The 24,009-nt window shown below is 38.8% G+C and overlaps 1 protein-coding gene and 1 pseudogene across 1 annotated transcript in view; one reads left to right on the plus strand and one right to left on the minus strand.

Annotated features, from left to right (window-relative positions):
- NRBF2 (nuclear receptor binding factor 2) overlaps positions 1 to 24,009 on the plus strand; it is a 268,477-nt gene that overhangs the window by 28,870 nt on the left and 215,598 nt on the right. The window lies entirely within an intron of this gene.
- On the minus strand, positions 22,266 to 22,894 carry LOC100138856 (nicotinamide/nicotinic acid mononucleotide adenylyltransferase 1-like; annotated as a pseudogene).

Consider the following 24,009-nt stretch of genomic DNA (forward strand, 5'->3'; position numbering starts at 1 on the left):
ACTGAGACTCAATTGTATTTTTCCCCAAATCTATTTACACTTGTTCTATTTGTTCCTTGTTATGTAATTTAATCAAGCGGTTTAGAAATCCTTATGAGTACAAGAAGAGAATTGTTTTTATAAAAACTTAGTTCAATGAATTACTTTTGAGTCAAGTGGATAAGCTAAGTGGAAAATTTTAGTTTTTCATAAAATTATAGATTCTAAAAGAATTCTGTACTCATCAGACAGTTTTGCAAATATCTAAATTCCTTAAAGAACCCACTTTAAAGTTAATGGAACTTGAAAAGTAGATGAAGTATTATAAGTGTGGTCTTTGCAAGAAAGATGACAGGAAACTCACATAAGCAAAGGTGCAGAGTCCAAGAGGAGGCCATGACTGCATAAAAGTTGACTAAACAGTTCATATTTATATATCTGAAGTTTAAAAATAGTGAAAGTTTCCACATGTATTGTTATTATTCCTTACTCACTTTTAAATTTCACCCACAAATCACTAGTTTTAAGAGCATAGAATAAGAACTGGCCCAGATTCTCCCTGGGCCAGTTCTAAATCAAATTGTAAATTAGGAGAATTTTTCCTTTCCTCTTAGAATCACACTTCATCTAACTTGCCTGCTTCTCTCCCCAGCCCTGCCCCCATTGGCAATCAGTACTATGGGGTCTAATTTAGTGGTGTTAAAACTAGATTGAGAATCAGAATTATCTGGGGAGCTTTAGAAATAAAGATTTCTCCAGAAGCCAGTCTCCAAAGGTATGCTTTTAGATGGAAGATAAGGTCCAGAGATCTGCTATTTATAAAGCTTTCTAGATGATTCTCAATACCAGCCAGGTTTGGGGGATGCTGCCCAATTGCACTGAAGAATAAATGACAACAAATTGAGTGAAGTAAATCAGACAGAGTATCATATGATGTTCTACTTATATACAAAATCTAAAAAGAATTGATACAAATGAACTTACTTACAAAGAACTTATTTACAGAAACACATTTACAGACTTAGAGAATGAATTTTTGGTTACCACGGAGGGAAGTAGGGGGATGGGATAGTTGGGGAATGTGAGATTGATACACACATACTGCTTTATTTAAAATGAATAACCAACAAGGACCTATTGAATAGCACAGAGAACTCTGCTCCATATTATGTAACAACCTAAATGGGGAAAGAATTTGAAAAAGAATAGGTACATGTATTTGTATAACTCAGTCTCTCAGCTGCATCTCTGAAACTATCACAACATTCTTAATCAACTACATTCCAATATAAAATAAAAAATTTAAAAAAAGAATAAATGACAAAGAGTAGCTTTAAAAGTTACCTGGTAGGACAAAATGGCAGAACTGCAGATATATATGATTGACATTTCATCATAGAATGTTAGTACTTTAAAAAAATAACAACAACAAAACTGTAGAGACAGAGGGAAAAAGAGCCTGGAAAGAAAAAATAAGCCTCTTAACTCACATTTTAAGATGGTGCTCAACAAAAGTTAAAGTGCATTTTTTTAAAGCAAATAGGTTCTTTAAGGAATTTAGACATTTGCAAAGCTGTCTAATGAGTACAGAATTTTCAGAACCTATAATTTTATGAAAAACTAAAATTTTCCACTTCACTTATCCATTTGACTTTATTAAGGCAATTCAAACATTCAAACAAATTTTAATAAAAACAATCCTCTTTTTATTGTCACATGGTTGTTGTGTTTTTAATTCCCAATTATTTAAAAACTTTTTCATTTTATATTAGACTATAGTTGATCTCTATATCACTTCTCCTGTATCTCTGGGTATCTCTCACATTCATATGCCCAGAGAATCTTATTGTGTTGCCCAGTCAACATTCAGTATGGTGTGTCTTTTGGGGCAAGCTCTTGTGTCAAGTTATCTTATGGTTTACAGGTCAAGTGTAAATTATAGATAAGTGAGTATCTTTGAGTCATTTGCTACTCCCTAGAATATTTTGTTAATGGTGCCAGGGTAATGAGGTCATGTGATATAAAGTACAGCGACATATTCATAGGGAATCACTTTAAATTGCTTTTTTCAGAGCTGGATTATGCATGGCGGATCCTCAGGTTTTTGTGATAGTACATTGGAATATCAGAATCAATCAATAAATACAAATTTAAGCTGGAATATATAAAAATAATTATAATACAGTTGCTTGTATAAACTTATCTGAGTTTATACTAGTAACATGACCAAATTTGAGTGAAAGGATAAAATGGGAGGAAAAGCATAGATGTATAATTGTAAGTTTTTGAATGGATAGAGATTCCTCCCTTTAAGTCATCATTGCAACATGAATAGTTTTTAAAATATGTACTCACTTAAAAGGAGTCTCTCTCCACTTATTTCTACTCTTTCTGACATTAGTAAATCCAACTATTTTTGAAACAAAGCAAAAAATTTACAAGCACACATTATGAAATATAAAGAATCCTGGGACTAACTGACCGCTTCAGTGATTATGAAGACTAAACTATTTTAAAAAGCAGATTTTTCACTGTTCTTCATTAAGGCCTGATTACCTCGCCCATTAGCATTTGGCTCTTTTATTATTATGATTGTGAAATACTGTAGATGTTACCACTAATGGGTAAAGAAAGTTGACATGGTGATCTTGATTAACTCATCAATAATCATTTGGAATAATTTTTCTTCATTCAGTGAATGAATGGATCATTCGCGTGCCCTATAATAATTGTGTACATTGAGGTTCAGGAAATTAGCATAAAATTATCTACCCTGGAGAGCTAGTTTCCACTTTTAATACCACTAAAATTTGGTTCAGACTAACATTTGAAAGCTTTATCAAATGAGTGAAATAAAGAAATGATTCCTTGGCCATTTTTCTCATAATGCTGTTATAAATACAGCCTTTCATTTTTAGGGTTCCACACTAATTAAGATCAAGATTAGAAATGTAACAGAACACCTAAATCTTTTCTTGCTACTTTGTTTTTGATAAGGGGAAAATATCTAGATGTCTTATAAAATTATAATAAGGACTCTATAAATAGAAACATCAAATAAGGAAATCATTCCACTCTTCTTCCACTGATTAAGAAAGAAAATGGTGGCTTTTCAATTCCAATTCTTAGAATGGAATTGAGATTCTTAAGTGAGTTTAATGTAGTTTAGCCTTCAAGTCTCAGCTACTGCCAGAATAACTTAGAAATGCAAACATGGTGGTGCTGCTGCTGCTAAGTTGCATCAGTCGTGTCTGACTCTGTGCGACCCCATAGATGGCAGCCCAACAGGCTCCTCTGTCCCTGGGATTCTCCAGGCAAGAATACTGGAGTGGGTTGCCATTTCCTTCCCCAATGCATGAAAGTGAAAAGTGAAAATGAAGTCGCTCAGTCGTGTCCGACTCTCAGCGACCCCACTGACTACAGCCCACCAGGCTCCTCCATCCATGGGATTTTCCAGGCAAGAGTACTTGAGTGGGTTGCCATTGCCTTCTCCAAAACTTGGTTCTACAAGTGTCTTCAGTTCAGTTCAGTTCAGTCACTCAGTCGTGTCCCCATGAATCGCAGCACACCAGGCCTCCCTGTCCAGCACCAACTCCCGGAGTTCACCCAGACTCACGTCCATCGAGTCAGTGATGCCAACGAGCCATCTCATCCTCTGTCGTCCCCTTCTCCTCCTGCCCCCAATCCCTCCCAGCATCAGACTCTTTTCCAATGAGTCAACTCTTCGCATGAGGTGGCCAAAGTACTGGAGTTTCAGCTTTACCATCATTCCTTCCAAAGAAATCCCAGGGCTGATCCCCTTCAGAATGGACTGGTTGGATCTCCTTGCAGTCCAGGGGACTCTCAAGAGTCTTCTCCAACATCACAGTTCAAAAGCATCAATTCTTCGGCACTCAGCCTTCTTCACAGTCCAACTCTCACATCCATACATGACCACAGGAAAAACCATAGCCTTGACTAGACGAACCTTTGTTGGCAAAGTAATGTCTCTGCTTTTGAATATGCTATCTAGGTTGGTCATAACTTTCCTTCCAAGGAGTAAGCATCTTTTAGTTTCATGGCTGCAGTCACCATCTGCAGTGATTTTGGAGCCTAGAAAAATAAAGTCTGACACTGTTTCCACTGTTTCCCCATCTATTTCCCATGAAGTGATGGGACCGGATGCCATGATCTTCATTTTCTAAATGTTGAGCTTTAAGCCAACTTTTTCACTCTCCACTTTCACTTTCATCAAGAGGCTTTTTAGTTCCTCTTCACTTTCTGCCATAAGGGTGGTGTCATCTGCATATCTGAGGTTATTGATATTTCTCCCGGCAATCTTGATTCCAGCTTGTGCTTCTTCCAGCCCAGCGTTTCTCATGATGTACTCTGCATATAAGTTAAATAAGCAGGGTGACAATATACAGCCTTGATGTACTCCTTTTCCTATTTGGAACCAGTCTGTTGTTCCATGTCCAGTTCTAACTGTTGCTTCCTGACCTGCATACAGATTTATCAAGAGGTAGATCAGGTGGTCTGGTATTCCCATCTCTTTCAGAATTTTCCACAGTTTATTGTGATCCACACAGTCAAAGGCTTTGGCATAGTCAATAAAGCAGAAATAGATGTGTTTCTGGAACTCTCTTGCTTTTTCCATGATCCAGCAGATGTTGGCAATTTGATCTCTGGCTCCTCTGCCTTTTCTAAAACCAGCTTGAACATCAGGAAGTTCACGGTTCACATATTGCTGAAGCCTGGCTTGGAGAATTTTGAGCATTACTTTACTAGTGTGTGAGATGAGTGCAATTGTGAGGTAGTTTGAGCATTCTTTGGCATTGCCTTTCTTTGGGATTGGAATGAAAACTGACCTTTTCCAGTCCTGTGGCCACTGCTGAGTTTTCCAAATGTGCTGGCATATTGAGTGCAGCACTTTCACAGCATCATCTTTCAGGATTTGAAATAGCTCAACTGGAATTTCATCACCTCCACTAGCTTTGTTCATAGTGATGCTTTCCAAGGCCCATTTGACTTCACATTCCAGGATGTCTGGCTCTAGGTCAGTGATCACACCATCGTGATTATCTGGGTCACGAAGATCTTTTTTGTACAGTTCTTCTGTGTATTCTTGCCACTTCTTCTTAATATCTTCTGCTTCTGTTAGGTCCATACCATTTCTGTCCTTTATTGAGCCCATCTTTGCATGAAATGTTCCCTTGATGTCTCTAATTTTCTTGAAGAGATCTCTAGTCTTTCCCATTCTGTTGTTTTCCTGTTTCTTTGCATTGATTGCTGAGGAAGGCTTTTTTATCTCTCCTTGCTATTCTTTGGAACTCTGCATTCAGATGCTTATATCTTTCCTTTTCTCCTTTGCTTTTCACTTCTCTTCTTTTCACAGCTATTTGTAAGGCCTCCCCAGACAGTCATTTTGCTTTTTTGCATTTCTTTTCAATGGGGATGGTCTTGATCCCTGTCTCCTGTACAATGTCACGAACCTCCATCCATAGTTCATCAGGCACTCTGTCTATCAAATCTAGTCCCTTAAATCTATTTCTCACTTCCACTGTATAATCATAAGGGATATGATTTAGATCATACCTGAATGGTCTAGTGGTTTTCCCTACTTTCTTCAATTTCAGTCTGAATTTGGCAATAAGGAGTTCATGGTCTGAGCCACAGTCAGCTCCTGGTCTTGTTTTTGCTGACTGTATAGAGCTTCTCCATCTTTGGCTGCAACGAATATAATCAATCTGATTTCGGTGCTGACCATCTGGTGATGTCCATGTATAGAGTCTTCTCTTGTGTTGTTGGAAGAGGGTGTTTGTTATGACCAGTGCATTTTCTTGGCAAAACTCTATTAATGTTTGCCCTGCTTCATTCTGTATTCCAAGGCCAAATTTTCCTGTTACTCCAGGAGTTTCTTGACTTCCTACTTTTGCATTCCAGTCCCCTATAATGAAAAGGACATCTTTTTTGGGTGTTAGTTCTAAAAGGTCTTGTAGGTCTTCATAGAACCGTTCAACTTCAGCTTCTTCAGCGTTACAGGTTGGGGCATAGACTTGGATTACTGTGATATTGAATGGTTTGCCTTCAAAACGAACAGAGATCATTCTGTCGTTTTTGAGATTGCATCCAAGTACTGCATTTCGGACTCTTTTGTTGACCATGATGGCTACTCCATTTCTTCTGAGAGATTCCTGCCCGCAGTAGTAGATATAATGTCTTAACAATACAAGTGTCTTAACAATCACCTAATCTAATCCAGAATGGAAAACTGAGAGCTGATTTACCCAGTCATTTATTCAGTAGACAGCAAGATGGAACCCCTTACCCAGATCTTCTAAGATGTCATTGCCATGAACAGGTTGAATCTGGCATGAACCCAGACATGAAGACAGTATGGAAAAGTTGGCTAGGGGACACAGGGAGAGATGTCCACATTGTTTTCCCCTCCATAGCAATCTCTCCTTAATCAGCTCAGGAATGTATTGATTCTGGCTCATCTGTTCTTTTTCAGGAACTTAGACAATGACTTCAGCTGTTATCTTATCTCATTAAGGTCTTGGCACCATAAATCCATTTGTTTTCAGGTGCAGGTGAGCATATAGATACTGACTGACATAATCTGCAGGATTTGATTTCTGGTTATCCTCCCAGTCATGATTTACCTCGGTTGGTTCAAGCAAATTATAACCAGTCTGGGGTCACTGGTGCCATTCCTCTACAACAGGCTGTATTTTGTTTCATGGCCACAGACTGGATTTTGAACTCTCACCAGGCATCTCACAAAGAGATGGCCTAATTTACAATGTGGGGAGGGTGTGAGGGGATCAGTGACTTACAAACAACTTGATGTTCATTGCATGACCGTTGGCATTGATTCAAGTGCTGCCATATATAACTAGATACTGATACCCTGTGGCATTTTGGGAAAATGCATATTGCCAGGACTTTGGGACAAGTGATGGGCAACAGAAATATAGTGCAGGCAACACATAATTTAAAATGTGTTAGTTGCCGCGTAAAAAAAAAAAAGTTTTTACTATTTTTACAGGAAATAGATGAATTGATATTAATAATAAATTTTATTTAACCCATTATGTCCAAAATGTTATAATTTTAACATGTAATCAACATAAAAGTTATTGAGATATTCTTATATTCATACTATCTTCAAAATCTAGTATAGATTTTATATTTACAGAACATCATCTCAATGTATACATAATATTTACAATTAAAAAAGACTCCTGTACCCAAGCTGTTCCGAATGTACTTAAAAGCTTTCCAACAACTTAATTATCTAAAAATCACTTCCTTTAATATTTTGCATCTACATTGACAAAACTGTTTTTTAAGAAGATTTAATTTGACTTTGAATCAAAAGCATATCAGTTTCAAAGCTACATCTGTCCAAGATAAATAAATTGACTCCCTCCAGTATCCTTTCAGGATTATTAACATCCCATTCAACAAAGTATTTAATAAGCTGAAATACAACTTTAAATTTATCATGTGTTTAAATTTTTTTTTAAATTTTGGCAGCCAATTTTCATGAAAATACTCTACATATTGATTCATGTTATTAAAAACTGTCATTAATTTGTATTATGAAAAGTTTTCATTTCAACATAAATTGTTCTGTCTACCTTGAATTTTCCTTTCTCTTGGAGTTTCAAATTTAACTCATTCATATGCACTGTAATAACAGGGAGAAAATGTAAATCCCACTGGTCATTTTTTTCCTTTGAATACTTGGAAAGCGTTCCTTTTTTCCAAGACAATCATAGTTAATACAGTAAATGTGGAAAGCTCATCCACAACTCAACCAGTGAGCATTGGCAAAGAACATAAGATCATTAAACTCATTGTCTTCTATTTCTTTCAACAGTTCCATAAACCTCTGATGATTCATAGCATTTGCACATATATTAAAAGATTTTAACAACTATAACAGTCATAGAGTCTGCCTCAGTAAACCGAGTACATGAATTTTCAATAGATATCTTACATGTCATGTAAGGAAAACTTTAGTCACTTGTTTTAAAATTCCAATAAATTTGAATTTTTTACCTAATGCAATTGGAGCACCATCCACTATGATTAAAATGTATTTTTTTTTTTCTAAATCTAGCTGAAACTTCTCTTTGACAGATATAGAACACTCAAAGATGTACATCATGAGTTTGATTTTAGGTCACAAACTGACAACATTTCCTTAAGAAAAACGTAACTTCAGAATTAACTGGGCAGTATCTCTCATGTAGCATGGTATTTTAAGTTAAAGAAAAACATTTGCATTTTTTCAAAGTTTCAGTCAAATGATCTTATTGTTAGAATGTTCACATTTGGGCATCTGTTTGGCATCATAATTAAAGCTCTCTCACCTTTTGTAAAATATCTTTTTTAGTCTTTTCCTTATAGTTTTCTATCAAAATCCCCATAACTGAAATAATAATTTCTTTTACTGTTGATCTATTGTATGTATGTGTATGCACGTGCGTTTGAATGTGTTCAAGAGTCTAAGCAGTTTTACAACTGGCCAAAGGTAAAGCTCAGGTCCTCTTAAAAATCATTAAAAAAACTTTATCAGGCAACTTATTTCATCAAGCTGTTTGACTGTTAAGAGGAAACTTCTTATCAATTTCACTACAGTTTGCTAAAAATATCTCTGAATACTGTCCATTTTATAATCTTAAAAAGTAATTTTTTACACAAACAACAGCTTTTTCACTTTGCTTTGCCACAGGAAATAGCAAATGTCTTTCACGTGAAAATATGTAACATACCTTCTTCCAGTCGTTTTTTTTTTTTCCTTCACTGTTGTAACTGCTCCTGCATCTCCACTCAGTTCCCCAGTACTATGCCTTAATTTTAAAGTTCGTCCACATTTATTAATTGTTGTTGTTCAGTTGCTCAGTCGCATCGAACTCTTTGCAACCCTGTGGCTGCAGCACGCCAGGTTTACCTGTCCTTCACCATCTCCCGGAGTTTGCTCAAACTCATGTCCATTGAGTCAGTGATCCTATCCAACCATCTCATCCTCAGTCGCCCCCTTCTCCTCCAGCCCTCTATATTTTCCAGCATCAGGGTCTTTTCCAGTCAGTCAGCTGTTCTCATCAGATGGCCAAAATATTGGAGCTTCAGCTTCAGCATCAGTCCTTCCAATGAATACTTGAGGTTGATTTTCTTTAGGATTGACTGGTTTTATCTCCTTGCAGTCCAAGGGACTCTCAAGAGTCTTCTCCAGCACCACAGTTCAAAAGCATCAATTCTTTGGCATTCAGCCTTCTTTATAGTCCAACTGTCACGTCCATGCATGACTACTGGAAAAACCATACCTTTGAGTAGATGGATCTTTGTCGGCAAAGTAATGTCTCTGCTTTTTAACATGCTGTCTAGGTTTATTATAGCTTTTCTTCCAAGGAGCAAACATCTTTTGATCCACAGTGACTTTGGAGCCCAGGAAAATAAAGTCTGTCACTGTTATCATTGTTTTCCCATCTGTTTGATCTATTTGCCATGAAGTGATGGAACCAGGTGCCATGATCTTCATTTTTTCAAGTTGACTTGTAAGCCAATTTTTTCACTCTCCTCTTTCACCTTCATCAAGAGGCTCTTTAATTCCTCTTCATTTTCTGCCATAAGTGTGGTGTCACCTGCATATCTGAAGTTGATATTTTCACCTAGAAAATTAATTTAGTTATATTACAATTAAAATAGTAAGCATTTCAGTTTGTATCCCTGTAATGTGCAATCTGAATACAATAATCAAAGAAATGTGTTGTTGTGTTACATTGATGCATAGAAAAAATAATTTTAATCAATCCTTTGACTATGCATTTATATATAACACTAGGAAGGACACATGTGCTCAACACATCCACTATAACACAGTGTAATACATGATACAAGAAAGTAGAATATAGTCCTACCAAAGCAAAAAGTATCTTACACTGCTTCATTTTTAAAATTAAAGCTTGTTAAAACTAAACAATCACTTAAACATTCACTTCCTAAGTCATCCTAGCCACATGTGACTGCTGCTGCTGCTGCTAAGTCGCTTCAGTCGTGTCTGACTCTGTGCGACTCCATAGATGGCAGCCCACCAGGCTCCCCTGTCCCTGGGATTCTCCAGGCAAGAACACTGGAGTGGGTTGCCATTTCCTTCTCCAATGCATGAAAGTGAAAAGTGAAAGTGAAGTCACTCATTCGTGTCTGACTCTTCGCGACCCGATGAACTGCAGCCCACCAGGCTCCTCCGTCCATGGGATTTTCCAGGCAAGAGTACTGGAGAGGGGTGCCATTTCCTTCTCCGAGCCACATGTGACTGGTGGTTACCATAATGGACAGCATAATTGTGGAACTTTGTGGACTGTATCCAGTTTGTGAATTTACCTATGTTTGTTGTTTTTGTTTGTCAAATTTGTTATTTCAAATTTCAGGTTACATTTTAAAGGTCCTAAACTCTTTCCTGGGACTTCCCTGGTGGCTCAAAGGTTAAAGCGTCTGCCTGGAATGCGGAAGACCGGGGTTCGATCCCTGGGTCGGGAAGATCGCCTGGAGAAGGAAATGGCAACCCACTCCAGTACTCTTGCCTGGAGAATCCCATGGAAGGAGGAGCCTGGTAGGCTACAGTCCATGGGGTCACAAAGAGTTGGACAAGACTGAGCGACTTCACTTACTTAACTCTTTCCTACTGACCTTGCTCGCTTCTCTAGAAACCGTTGCTTGTTGAGGATTAGGAGTAATGAGACAATAGACATGGCATTCAGGCTTTCACAGCAGAAATGGAAAGGAGTGAGAAAACATTTACATTCTCACCTGTACTTTCAATTTCTAAGAACATTCAGGATTCATTATATTTTCTTTAAAACCTGTGGGGATAAAAATTGAAAAACATTTTTTTAATGTAAAGACACTTTTTTTGTGAAATTAGTAAAAACCTTTTTATTTTTCTATAATTTCCATTCCTACCTATTTCTAATTCATTCATAGTCCTTCCTTGCAAGTAAATAATTTAACCATTTTTATACCTAGGTCCCTTTAAGGAGTCAAGCCTTCACCATTTCTGGCATTTTGAAATCATCAGAACAGACACAGGTCAAAAAATATTTAGGTGGATTTTTCCATAGTACCTTAACATCTCTGTTCCGTGTACATAATGAAATATTGAGAATTACAAGTATAATATGTCATTTCCCAATACTTGATGCTTCTTATGAGCCTAGACTGGACAGTCAAAGCAAAGAAGAATCTTTTAAAATGACCAAGTCCCCAGAGTTCCATGTGGGTTCCTAATCTCCCAGAAGCCCAATGTGATATCCACATTGAAGAAAATCCTCTCTGCTGTGGATCAACTCTTGTCGAGGACAGTTCTTGGCCTCTGTGGTCTGCCTCCTTCTCTCTATTCCAGGAGAGGTTCTCTACTTTTCTCTCAGGTCTCTCCATACAGAATAGACTGGTATCTTCTTCTCCTCTATGAGATTCATCTCATGACTGAAAGAAGTTTCTCAGCCAAAGGACCCTGCTATACCACTTTAATCAAGGCCTCAGAAATTAGTTAATGAGGACATGAGTAGATAATAAAGGACAATAAAGATATTACGTCATTTGACAACAGGATGCCAGCCCTCAAGGAGATCACAGACCAATTAAGAAAGACAAAGGACACACTTGTGACCTGTCTTAAGAAAACTTATCAACAAGCACAAAGTAGGGTGTAGAATGGACTAAATTTTCAAAACGCCGAGGGAGACAAGATAAAGGTGATAAAGGCTCAATACCAAAAACCTTTAATTGGGGACATTGAAGCTGGCCTTATGCACAGATGTTTTTTCCATAGAACAGTTTCAGGAAAACACATGTTTACTCCATGTCCCTCTCCTCTGGATACTTTTTTTTTTTAAATACAATTTTTAAAGATTATGCTCCATTTATAGTTATTACAAAATATTGGCAATATTTCCTATGTTGTACAATCCATCCTTGTATCCTGTCTTACACCTAATAGCTTATACCCTTACTTCCCCACTCCTCTTTCCCCACTCCTCTACTGCCATTCCCCTGCACTAGTAACCACTACTTTGCTCTCTGTTTCTGTGAGTCTGCTTCCTTGTTTGTTCTATTCACTAGTTTGTTGTATTTTTAGCTTTATTTTTAAATATGTATTTATTTATTTACTGCACTGAGTCTTAGCTGCAGTACATAGGATCTTTGATCTTCATTGGTGCATGCAGATCCTTTTTTTTTTTTGCAGCGTGTGGAATCTTTTAGTTGGGGCATTTGAACTCTTTAGTTGCTGCATGCTAAGTTTTAGTTACTGCATATAGGATCTAGTTACCTGCACAATGATCAAACCCAGGCTACCTGCCTTGGGAGCACAGTCTTAGCCACTGGACCACCAGGAAGTCCTTGCTGTATTTTTTAGATTCTACATATAGAATACAGTATTTGTCTATTTCTGACTTATTTCACTTAGTGAGCATACTGCCTGCCCAACTTTCCCAGGTAAATAATTCCTCTGAGTTGAAGTGCTGAAGGGTGCTATTTAATTAGAAATGTTAATAGACAAGGTTAACGTGTTAAGTTGTTTTGTTACAGCCAATGATATAATTGGATTATTAGATTAGTTGACCAGTCAGCTGGTTCTGAGGGAATGGGACCCAAAGGGAAGCATTTTGACAGGAGAGTGAGGTGAGACAATGGAACACTGGTCTGCACGGTGCTCAGGATGGAAAGACAGCTCAGGACTCAGAGCTGACGGAGAAGCCAAAAGACCTACAGTGCTACAAGGCAAGGCCATCAACTGGTGGGCAAGGAAGGGAAGAACGGAAAAGCATGTCCCAGCTTGCTAGAGGCCTTTGGAGTTCACAGGGCCACTCATTCGCCACCCCAATTAAAGATGCTCTGCTCCCTGCCTGGCCTTGCTGTGGTTTTCCCAAACAAAAGCGGCGTTGTTGTTGGGTGAGCACCGGGGCCTGGAAGCAGCTGTGAGTGTGAGGACTTCCTGGCTGCAGCCTTTCTCCTCTGAATGCCTAGCTGGGACCTCTTGGTCCCAAGCCTTTTATCTCCCGTGTTTCATCTGATTCTCATTGGGTATATTCTGTAATTTGCTTTGTCAACTGCCTCTCCCAAGGAATTATTCCCTCTTGATCTTTCACTCTACAATTCCTTTTTTTGTTTGGTTCAAAATGTAGTTTTTAATTAATCTTTTAGCTTAAACACTTATCAAAAGTCAAAGACTGTAAAATGTTATGTCACTAGAAAGAGCAGTTCCTTGCCTTTCCCACTTCACCCACATGCAATTATATCTTTTAGTGATTTTTTCCCCTCTGATTGACCCCCAAATTGTTACATAACATAAATATACTGTTACTTAATTCTTCAATTATGGACATTGTCTGTTGGCTTCTTGTTATAGTACAGGAAGGCTTAGCTCTCTTTCATATCCTTCTCCTCCCTCATCCTCTCCATTAGTTACATGATAATGTTTGGGTATTAATGCATTTTGAGTATTCTAGCTGTTATGATTAAGCAAATACTGCTTACTGATAAGCCACACAGTATATACTATGATTATGTTCCTGATGTAATTTTTTTCTCTCTCCTGGAGTTAATAATTACTTCATTTTTTAAATTTGCTTAGGTTAAAAATATGACCTGTTTCGTGCATTTGCACGTCCCTTTGGGCAAGGACCACGTTGAGCTGCTTCTTGTCTTTTCAGTTGGGATACACATGCTTCCAAAGTAAATGCTTTCATGCTGCTTTGAGTCTTGGTGGCTGTTTCTCTTTTGTTCAAAACCCCATAAAACCTTGTCCTTCTCGATGACAAAAGTCACCCCAGATCACAGGACCAAAACCAAGCTGTACACACAACTGATGCTACATAAATACATAAATATCCCCATTTCGTTTGTTGTCCGTGATTTTGTCTATATCCAGCTCCCGCCAACACCTTTGCATGTTGCAGCAAACCAAGTTTTACTTATCAGTGTTGCACACAATGAGGCAAAAAGTCACACACATCCTGTGAAGCGAGACCAGCCCTTTACACTGACTCTCATAGTCCTCAAGATGCAGTATAACTCTAGCAACTGGACATAAGGCTTGTGGAAACCTCATCCTTCTGGAAGATAATCTTAAATTTAGGAACAAACAGGTAGCGTCTTAGAACCTGCAGAGGAAAACAGCTTGTCCCAAAGTGTGGGCCCTCACTCTGAGCTTACTGGATCTCCTTTGGCACACAGTTATAGGAGACGTGATTATTTCACAGTCTTAAGTAAGTTAAAAGTAGTGACAAACTAAAAAGAGGTGTTAATAGAGGTAGACACAAGAGCAGCAGGAGAAAGAAAGTTGCTTGACCTTAAAGAATAACAAAGAAAACAAAACAAACAAAAACCAAAATGTGAAAATCAGAATTGTGTTTAGTTAGTATCAAAGCAGATGTTTGTAATTATGACTTCTGTATCATTCAAAAGGCATTCTAAACATATTTCTCAAATGTGAAGTCCTGGTACTTGCTAGAGTGCACATGGATTATCTAGAAATACATGTAATATTTCACCCTTTGTGATGTCAGATAAACAGGTAGGTTAAGTTCCATTTGACCTTAATTCAGTGGCAATGCCAATGGCAAACTTCTATGGCCTGGAAAAGACCTTCTTTCTTTTTTTTTTTAATATAAATTTATTAATTTTAATTGGAGGCTAATGTGAGAGTTGGATTGTGAAGAAAGCTGAGCACCGAAGAATTGATGCTTTTGAACTGTGGTGTTGGAGAAGACTCTTGACAGTCCCTTGGACTGCAAGGAGATCCAACCAGTCCATTCTGAAGGAGATCAGCCCTGGGATTTCTTTGGAAGGAATGATGCTAAAGCTGAAACTCCAGTACTTTGGCCACCTCATGCGAAGAGTTGACTCAGAGAAGACTCTGATGCTGGGAGGGATTGGGGGCAGGAGGAAAAGGGGATGACAGAGGATGAGATGGCTGGATGGCATCACCGACTTGATTGATGTGAGTTTGAGTGAACTCCCGGAGATGGTGATGGACAGGGAGGCCTGGCGTGCTGTGATTCATGGGGTCACAAAGAGTCAGACATGACTGAGCGACTGAACTGAACTGAATTACTTTACAATATTGTATTGGTTTTGGCATACATCGACATGAATCTGCCACGGGTGTACACGTGTTACCCATCCTGAACCCCCCTCCCACCTCCCTCCCCATACCATCCCTCTGGGTTATCCCAGTGCATCAGCCCCAAGCATCCAGTCCAGGTTCGATGAACCTGGACTGGCGATTCATTTCACATATGATAATATACATGTTTCAATGCCATTGTCCCAAATCATCCCACCCTCGCCCTCTCCCACAGAGTCCAAAAGACTGTTCTATACATCTGTGTCTCTCTTGCTGTCTCGCATACAGGGTTATCATTACCATCTTTCTAAATTCCATATTATATGCATTAGTATACTGTATTGGTGTTTTTCTTTCTGGCTTACTTCACTCTGTATAATATGTTCCAGTTTCATCCACCTCATTAGAACTGATCCAAATGTATTCTTTTTAATGGCTGAGTATAGTTCTCAGAAACTTTACCTACAGGGTTATAAGAAATAAATTTGAGTAAAACCAAAGGGATTTGTTTTACTCTTTGTCAACAGAACCTGCAATAAAAATTTTGTTTGATAGTGGCATCCTTTCCTGAGCTTTCATATAATGAATAAAAATGTCTAATATCTTAGCAGTTTGTGAATTAATCAGAACAGACCTTTAGTTACAGAAAGCTGATGGCTATATATTATATCCCTCTTTCCAACCAAAAAGTCAGAACCTGTCAGTAGAGGAGGAAGTGGCTACACTGGAACCAGGTTAGAAATGGAGAGTCACAGTCTCATGGTCACACTTGGCCACCAAAACTGGGTTGGAAATACTTCACATTAAAAAATCTATCTGGAGTGAAGTTCAGGAAAAAACTTTGCTTTCCCTAAGGAGTATACATTTTCTTGTCCAAACTGAAAAACACATGTGTGATTGTTTATGTTTTTCCTCCCTCTTGACTATCAGTTTCATGGTGTAGAGAATATCTGCTCATTATATCCTTAGAACTTAGTACAGTGCTTAATACCTAATAGATACTTAATAAGCTGCTACTGAATTAATGCTATGAATCATATTTCTTTTTCATGTCATCACCAGGAAACTCTGGGCTAAACGTATAACTTACCACTACTATGTTACTAGGTTGAATGGTGCTCAGTTCTCTATTTTTCTCATTGTCCTTACTTCCTATTTTAATATTAATTCCCTCTGACATATGTTTTTATCTTTGATTATTTTATTTCATGTTTTTCAGCTACAGGCCACCTTAAATCACGTGTTGAACAGAGCATAAAATAATTTTGTTATTAAAAATGAGTTATTTGCTACTACCAACAGAAACATTCTATTAAGTCTGATAAGAATTGCCTAATTCTCAAAAGACTAATTATAGTTCCTGTCACCTAATTTTTCCTAGAATAAAATACTGAGAAGGACTTGAGATTTCCCTTGGAACTTATACCCACTTACTCTAATGGTAGCCAACAATTACTAAATACTAGTCTCTGTGCCAGACATCTCACTTGTACTAACTCATTTAATCTTCACAACTCCTCTCAGGCACTAAGAATGTGTCTCAAAGAAGGAAAGACAGTGTTACTAAAATTGGATGATTATCTGATTTATCAATAAGGAATTTATCAGTCCATAACACAGTATAACAAAAGTCCATTACAATAGCAGATTGGATAAGTAAAGGCTTATTTTTCTTTGGCCAAAAAAAAAAAAAAAAATACAACTGGAAGGTATTTCAAAGTTGGCAAAGAAGATCTACAGTGCTATCAGACTCTTATCTTTCCATTAAGCATCTTTTGTACATCATCGTGCCCTTTGCTTCATGGTCCAAGATGGCAGCACTATCTCTGTTCTTCCATCTGCAGTCTGGTAGGAAGAAAGGAAAAGGCAAGAAGCAAAAAAATGTTTGCTAGCTGAGCCTGTTTCCTTAAACACAAGAACAATAGCTTTTCCTAGATGCCTCACCAGATGACTTTCACTTATCTCATTGGCCAGAATGAGGTCACATCACTATTTCTTTTGCTTATAAGAGAAGTTGGAAATGTGGTTTGACACAGAGGTAAAGAATTCGCTGCCAGTGTTGGAGACATGGGTTTGATCCCTGGGTTGGGAAGATCACCTGGAATAGGAAATGGCAACCCACTCAGTATTCTTGCCTTGAGAATCCTCTGGCCAGAGGAGCCTGGCGGACAAGACTGAGTGACTGAGCACGGACGGGAAATGTGTTTCTAGGCAAGGCATATTGCTACCCCAAGTAGAATCAAAGTCCTAAGTGTCTCCCCTCTCCCTTTCCCCTCTATCTCTCCTCTCCCCCCTCCTCTCTCCCTCCCCTTCCCTTTCCTCCCCATTTTCAACCTCCTAACATGAATCTCCGGAGAAGGCAATGGCACCCCATTCCAGTACTCTTGCCTGGAGAATCCCATGGATGGAGGAGCCTGGTAGGCTGCAGTCCATGGGGTCACAAAGAGTCAGACACGACTGAGTGACTTCACTTTCACTTTTCACTTTCATGCATTGGAGAAGGAAATGGCAACCCACTCCAGTGTTCTTGCCTGGAGAATACCAGGGACAGGGGAGCCTGGTGGGCTGCCATCTCTGGGGTCGCACAGAGTCAGACATGACTGAAGCAACTTAGCAGCAGCAGCAGCAACATGAATCTCTGGAGAACTCCTCTCTCCCCTCTCCCCTCTCCCCCTCTATCAACGGTATCTCTAATGTTCTCAAATATGAGTAAGCAATAGTAATATATCATGGAAATTAAAAGAAGGTCAGACTGTATAGAAATAATAGAGTTGAGTCTATTTTTATTCTAGTGTTACTTAAGCATAAGAAAAAATTTTGGTTTTCACTGTGCTAAAGGTGTATAACCAATGTCTTACATATGATCATATATGTTATAATGTCTCTGTGCATTGAGATATCACCAGATATTCTGTACTAAGAGAATTTCTCATGTGCCTTGCAGATATCCTTGTCCAAAAAGGCTTAAAATTCATCAACGTATTTAAATCTTCACACACACACAAAGACAAAAAAAAAAAGTAGTGTTAAGCAGTCAGGACTCAAGTAAGTGAAGAACATTTAGTGATAATCAGGATTAATTTTGAGGAAGATGATACTGTTGGAGTTTTAGAAAAAATAAACAACAGACATAATGAAATATCTGCAGCATTTTTTTTCCATTTATGTGGAGGGAGTTGTTTTCCCAACAAGGTGTGATATCTTGTTATATAAATATTAAATATAATTCTTATAATGACAATAGGGAAGAAAACTTCAAACACTCTATGGTTTAAATTAAGTTTATCTCCTTCATCCAAATCCCTCTTTAGCTAGATAAGAGAACTATAATTCCTACAAATTCTAAAAGACTGGAATCTAAGAATGGGTTGAAGAAGTTTTTTTGAATGACATCGTGATGCAATGTAAGTGCTCAGTAGTATTCTCTACAGAAAAAAAAAACAATAAAAATATACAAATATTAACAAATAGCTTTCAAATGGTCAGAACTAGATAGCTGAAATGAAGGCATTGGGTCTCTTGCTGCTGCTGCTGCTGCTGCTGCTGCTAAGTCTCTTCAGTCGTGTCCAACTCTGTGCGACCCCACAGACGGCAGCCCACCAGGCTCCCCAGTCCCTGGGATTCTCCAGGCAAGAACATTGGAGTGGGTTGCCATTTCCTTCTCCAATGCATGAAAGTGAAAAGGGAAAGTGAAGTCGCTGAGTCATGTCCAACTCTTAGCGACCCCATGGACTGCGGCCCACCAGGCTCCTCTGCCCATGGGATTCTCCAGGCAAGAGTACTGGAGTGGGGTGCCATTGCCATCTCTGATTGGGTCTCTTAGAAGATGTTAATTGCATTCTGCTTTTCATTTTATCTTCTTTGGGTTTGATTGGTTTTTACAGGAGCATGGTTTGAGGGAGAATTCAAGGTATTTGGTTTCTGTGAGGCCAGCAGTTCTGTGCTTTTATCGTGTCCCAATCAGGATGCCTTCTCCCCACTGTTGAAAACCTGTCTTCTTCAAGCCTGCACCTTCAGAATCTTCCCTGATACCCTCTGTCTACCCTTCTTCCCTTCCCTATATCTAGTTGAGTTCATCATGGTGTTGTCTGTATCATGACCTTTAAATTTATCGTACAAACTAGGACTATTAAATGTTATGCTAGCTCAACAGAAGTCAATCAGGAGTAACCCAGACAACCCAGGTGTGTGGTCACCCTACTTATTTGGTCCAGAAACCTCTGACATCCATAAGGGAAATATTCCCATAACTGTCAAGAGGTCAAAATCATGAAAGTGGGTTCAGATTTCTTCTGGAAAGTTCCTTCCCAGTCATGTCTGACTCTTTGTGACCCATGGACTGTAGCCTATCAGGCCCCTCTATCCATGGGATTTCCCAGGCAAGAATACTGGAATGGATTACCATTTCCTTCTCCAGGGGATCTTCACAATCCGGAGACTGAACCCAAGTGTCCTGCATTGTAGGTGGGTTCTTTACCCACTGAGCCACAAGAGTTGTCTCCTAAATCCTATTTGCATTTAAACACATACCTGTCTGGACATCACCTGTACACTAAGAAAACTTCCTTTTTGAGTTTTGTCTCTCATTTGATGGCCATATCTTCACCAAAAAAACAAAACAAAACACCTTTAAAGACTTCATGTGACAGGGGGTGGGAGAGGATTCTGGTCTGTCTGCTGGGTTCACAAACCAGCTAAGAGATGAACCCCCTCTTAGCAGCACCAGGCACACAGTTAAAATTCCTACCTCAGCAAAGTGCTGAATTGATGTCATGATCCTCCTTGTCATTTCTCACAAGGTAAATCATGAATGTGAATGTATAGTAATTATACAGTGCCTGGATTCTTTGAGATTCAAAGTGTCATGGTTTCAGTGAAGTCCTTGTTCAAGCATTTGAGCTGCTGTCCTGCTAGTTCTTAGAGAAAAGCTGTAGACTAGTCCGCAGGAATCCCAGGGACCCATTTCCTCAAAGAGATAGAGTGGCTTTTTTCTATCTATGTGTTAATAGTTAAGACTATTTATGCCCAGAACTCCAACTTTCTCCTCACCACCAAATTTCTGGGAGACTTGTCTACACTCTTGCTGTACATTTCTCACTCCACAACCTTCTGGCTCCCTCACCCTCTGTACCATGAAAACTGTTCTGACAAGGGCCAGCAGTGCTTGGGAAAGTCACTGGAAACTTTTTCAGGTTTTATTGTATATGAACTCTTCCCACTGAGAAATTCTTCTCTGATGTTTTCTTCCTTTGGCTTCTGGCATGTCCCTCTCTTCTGGTTTTTGGTCTTATCTACTGACCTTCTACCTTCAGTCACCTCTTGAGTATCAGTGTTCTCCAGGTTCTGTTTTGGGATATCTTTTCTCCCCACCCTCACATTCTTCCTTGGCAAACAGTGATTCCTTCAGCTTCAACCACTACTAAAAAACCAGTGATCATGAGTTGTAGATTTTGTAAACAGCACAAAATTAATCCACTTTACTTCTATTGTAAAAATTGCTCTCATTATACAGTTAAATGGGATTTGATTTTTAGAATTTCATGGAATTTCTCCCATAAATATTCAGATCCCCCTGTCTGCGTAACCTGTCACATTATCCTTTGTGTATGAATATTTTGTTAGGTAATTTATCTGAGTTCAAATCTCAACTCTACCACTTACTAGTATGAACTTGGACAATGAATTATGTAACCTGTCTGTGCCTGTCTGGCTTCCTTTTCCTGTAAAATGGGGTTAATAATAGGAAATCCTACCTCGTGTAGTTATAGGGAAGATTACAGGAGCTAAACTATAATCAAAGTATTTGGAACATGCCTAGCACTTGAAGTCCTGTTAGCTGTTGTTATTTTATGTGGTCACCTTACCTATATAGTGAAGACTCCTATGATTTTCTGTGAGATCTATCATCTTTCATGAGCATTAAATGACCTGTTCACATGGAGATCCCATAGATAGCTCAAGTGCAACATGTCCAACACTGAATTTGTCCCTTTTTCCCAGTTGGTCCCCTCTTCTTTTCCTTGATTGCGTGAATGGTATCAGTTATCACTCTCCACCCAGTCATGAAATATCAGTTTTACTCTCAACTACTCGCTTTCATCCATCTGATTGGTCATGTCGCTTCTGCCTTCCAAATGCCATAGATTGGACCCATTTCTCCATGCCACTCATCATCTCCCTTCCTTTTCTAACTCAGTCTACTTCAGGTCAGTAGTCTGGTCACATTGCTGTTGTTGTTTTTCAGTCGCTAAGTCATGTCTAACTCTTTGCAACTCCATAAACTGCAGCACTCCGGGCTTCCCTATCCTTCACTATCTCCTGAAGCTTGCTCAAACTCCTGTCCATTGAATTGGTGATGCCATCCAACCATCTCATTCTCTGTCACCCCCTTTTCCTCCTGCCTTCAATCTTCCTCAGTATCAGGGTCTTTTCCAATAAGTCAGGTATTTATATCAGGTGGCCAAAGTATTGGAGCATCAGCTTTAGCATCAATCCCTCCAATGAATATTCAGAGTTGATTTCCTTTAAGATTGACTGGTTTGATCTCCTTGCAGTCCAAGGTCACATTACTCCACTGTTAACGGTCTTTCGAGGCACTCCACTGTCTGTAACAGGGCTATGTAATGCAATTTTCTGCAGTGATGTTAATCTGTGCTCTCCAGTACCGTTGCCACTAGATGCATGTGGCTACTGAGTACTTGAAATGTGGCTACTGAGTACTTGAAATGTGGCTCACAGAACGGAGGAAGTGAATTTTTAATTATGTTTAATTTTGATTAGTTTAAACATAAGTAACCTCCAAAACTTGTGGCTACCAAATTGGACAGCAGAGCTCTGGAGGACAGAGTTGGCCCAACCTGGCTTGGAAAACCTATATTCCCCATCCCCCATCCCCTACCCCAATAGTCTGCTTATTTTGTACTTTTATACACCTGTGTTTTTGTGTATGTTGTGCCCTTTGCCTACCAGGTCTTTCTTACCTTCTCAATCTGATGAACTTTTTTTTTTTTTTTTTGGACAAACCTGATGTTAATTTGCTAATGATTTTTACCAAACCTTTAAGTTTTAGTTTATGAAACGGGGTCATAAGTACTTTCCTCCATTACTAATACCCTGATTATTTCAAATTCCAAAAATGGAAGTCCAAAACATCATGCTGTAGAGTTTCTTAGGAGTTAGCTTCTATAGTGTTTTTCTGCAAAGGAGCCAGGATAATCCCCAAATGCCTCTCTTCATTCACAGAGCCATACAAATTATATATTTCACTATATTCTTGGACAAGATCTGGTACCAAGTAGTGAATGCTCTGACCCCTTCTGAGGGCTTGCTGGGTCTCTGTGGTTGAGATGTCACTGGTGATCCGCTCATTCAGCAGCTGAACCTTCTTCCAGTGTTTCCACAGCACATCAGGTTCATAGTTGAATTTCTAGCATTATTTCTAGCCCTAGTAATACATAGGAGCTCATAGTTTCCCACAATTTGGGTGAAATCCTCGTTCTTCCACAGATTGAGAACACCAAAGGACTCTGATATATCTGCCCCACACAGCAACATTACCTTTGGAACACCTTTTGTTTTTGGCTCCAAGGATTTCTTTTGACTAAAATCTTGACTTTGTTAAGCTCACTTCCTCTTCCATCCAGGTCTTTCTAGCATAGATGAACTTTACTGGTGATCATAGCTACTAGCCTCCAGTTCTTCTTGATGGGGTCTGAGCACCTTAGCAGTCTCTAGTCACTCCTTCTGAAGACTTTTCTGTGTATGCACTTCCGCTCACTTTAAATTCTTAGTAGCAAGTCATCTGATGAACTCTTATTCAGCTTTGCAGCCTACGTAAAATGTCACTTTCTCTCAGAAGCCTTTTCTGACATCAAATCCAGAGGCACACAGATTTACTCTTTCTTCTGTGCTCCCTTGCACTTTGCATTTATCACTGTTGTAATAGTTTTACCACATTATGTTTTAGCTATTTCTCTTCTCCTGAAAAAATTGTTGATCCTTGTAAAACAGTCCCTAACTCAGTATCTTAGACTTATTAAACATGCAAATGTGCTGCTGTTTAATCACTAAGTTGTGTCTGATTCTTTGTCACTGCATGGACTGCAGCCTGCCAGGCTCCTCTATCCATGGGATTTCCCGGGCAAGAATACTGGAATGGGTTGCCATTTCCTTCTCCAGGGGATCGTCCCAACACAGGGATTGAACCCATGTCTCCTGCTTGGCAGGTGGATTCTTTACCACTGAGCCACCTGGGAAGCCCTATTACACATGTGTTGAATGCATAAATAAATGAAACATTGAAAACTATACCTAAACTTTGGGTTCCTGGGCATTAGCAGTCTTGTATATTTCTCATCTTTAATCTCCTTCAGTCATTGGTACAGTGCCTGTCAAAATACCAATCGAAACAACTGATTTTGAAATGGGTTGGCCAGCACTCCAGTGTTCACAACAGCACTATTTACAAAAGCCAGGACATGGAAGAAACCTAAGTGTCTGTCAACAGATGATGGATAAGGAAGATGTGGTATATATACACAATGGAGTATTTACTCAGCCAAGAAAAATAATGAAATAATGCCATTTACAGCAACATGGATGGATTTAGAGATTATAATACTAAGTGAAGTAAGTTAGACAGAGAAAGACAAATATCATATGATACCACTTATGTGTGGAATCTAAAAATATGATACAAATGAACTTATCTACAAAGCAGAAATAGATGTACAGATATAGAAAATAAATTTATGGTTGCCACAGGGTGGGGAAAGTAAGGAGAGAATGATAAATTGGAAGATTGGGATTCAAATGTATACACTACTATGTATAAAATAGATAACAAGGACCTACTGCATAGCACAGGAAACTATACTCAGTATCTTGTGTATATGTATGTATGTGTGTGTGTG

Source organism: Bos taurus, chromosome 28 (assembly GCF_002263795.3).
Source record: "Bos taurus isolate L1 Dominette 01449 registration number 42190680 breed Hereford chromosome 28, ARS-UCD2.0, whole genome shotgun sequence".
Lineage (NCBI taxonomy): Eukaryota > Metazoa > Chordata > Mammalia > Artiodactyla > Bovidae > Bos > Bos taurus.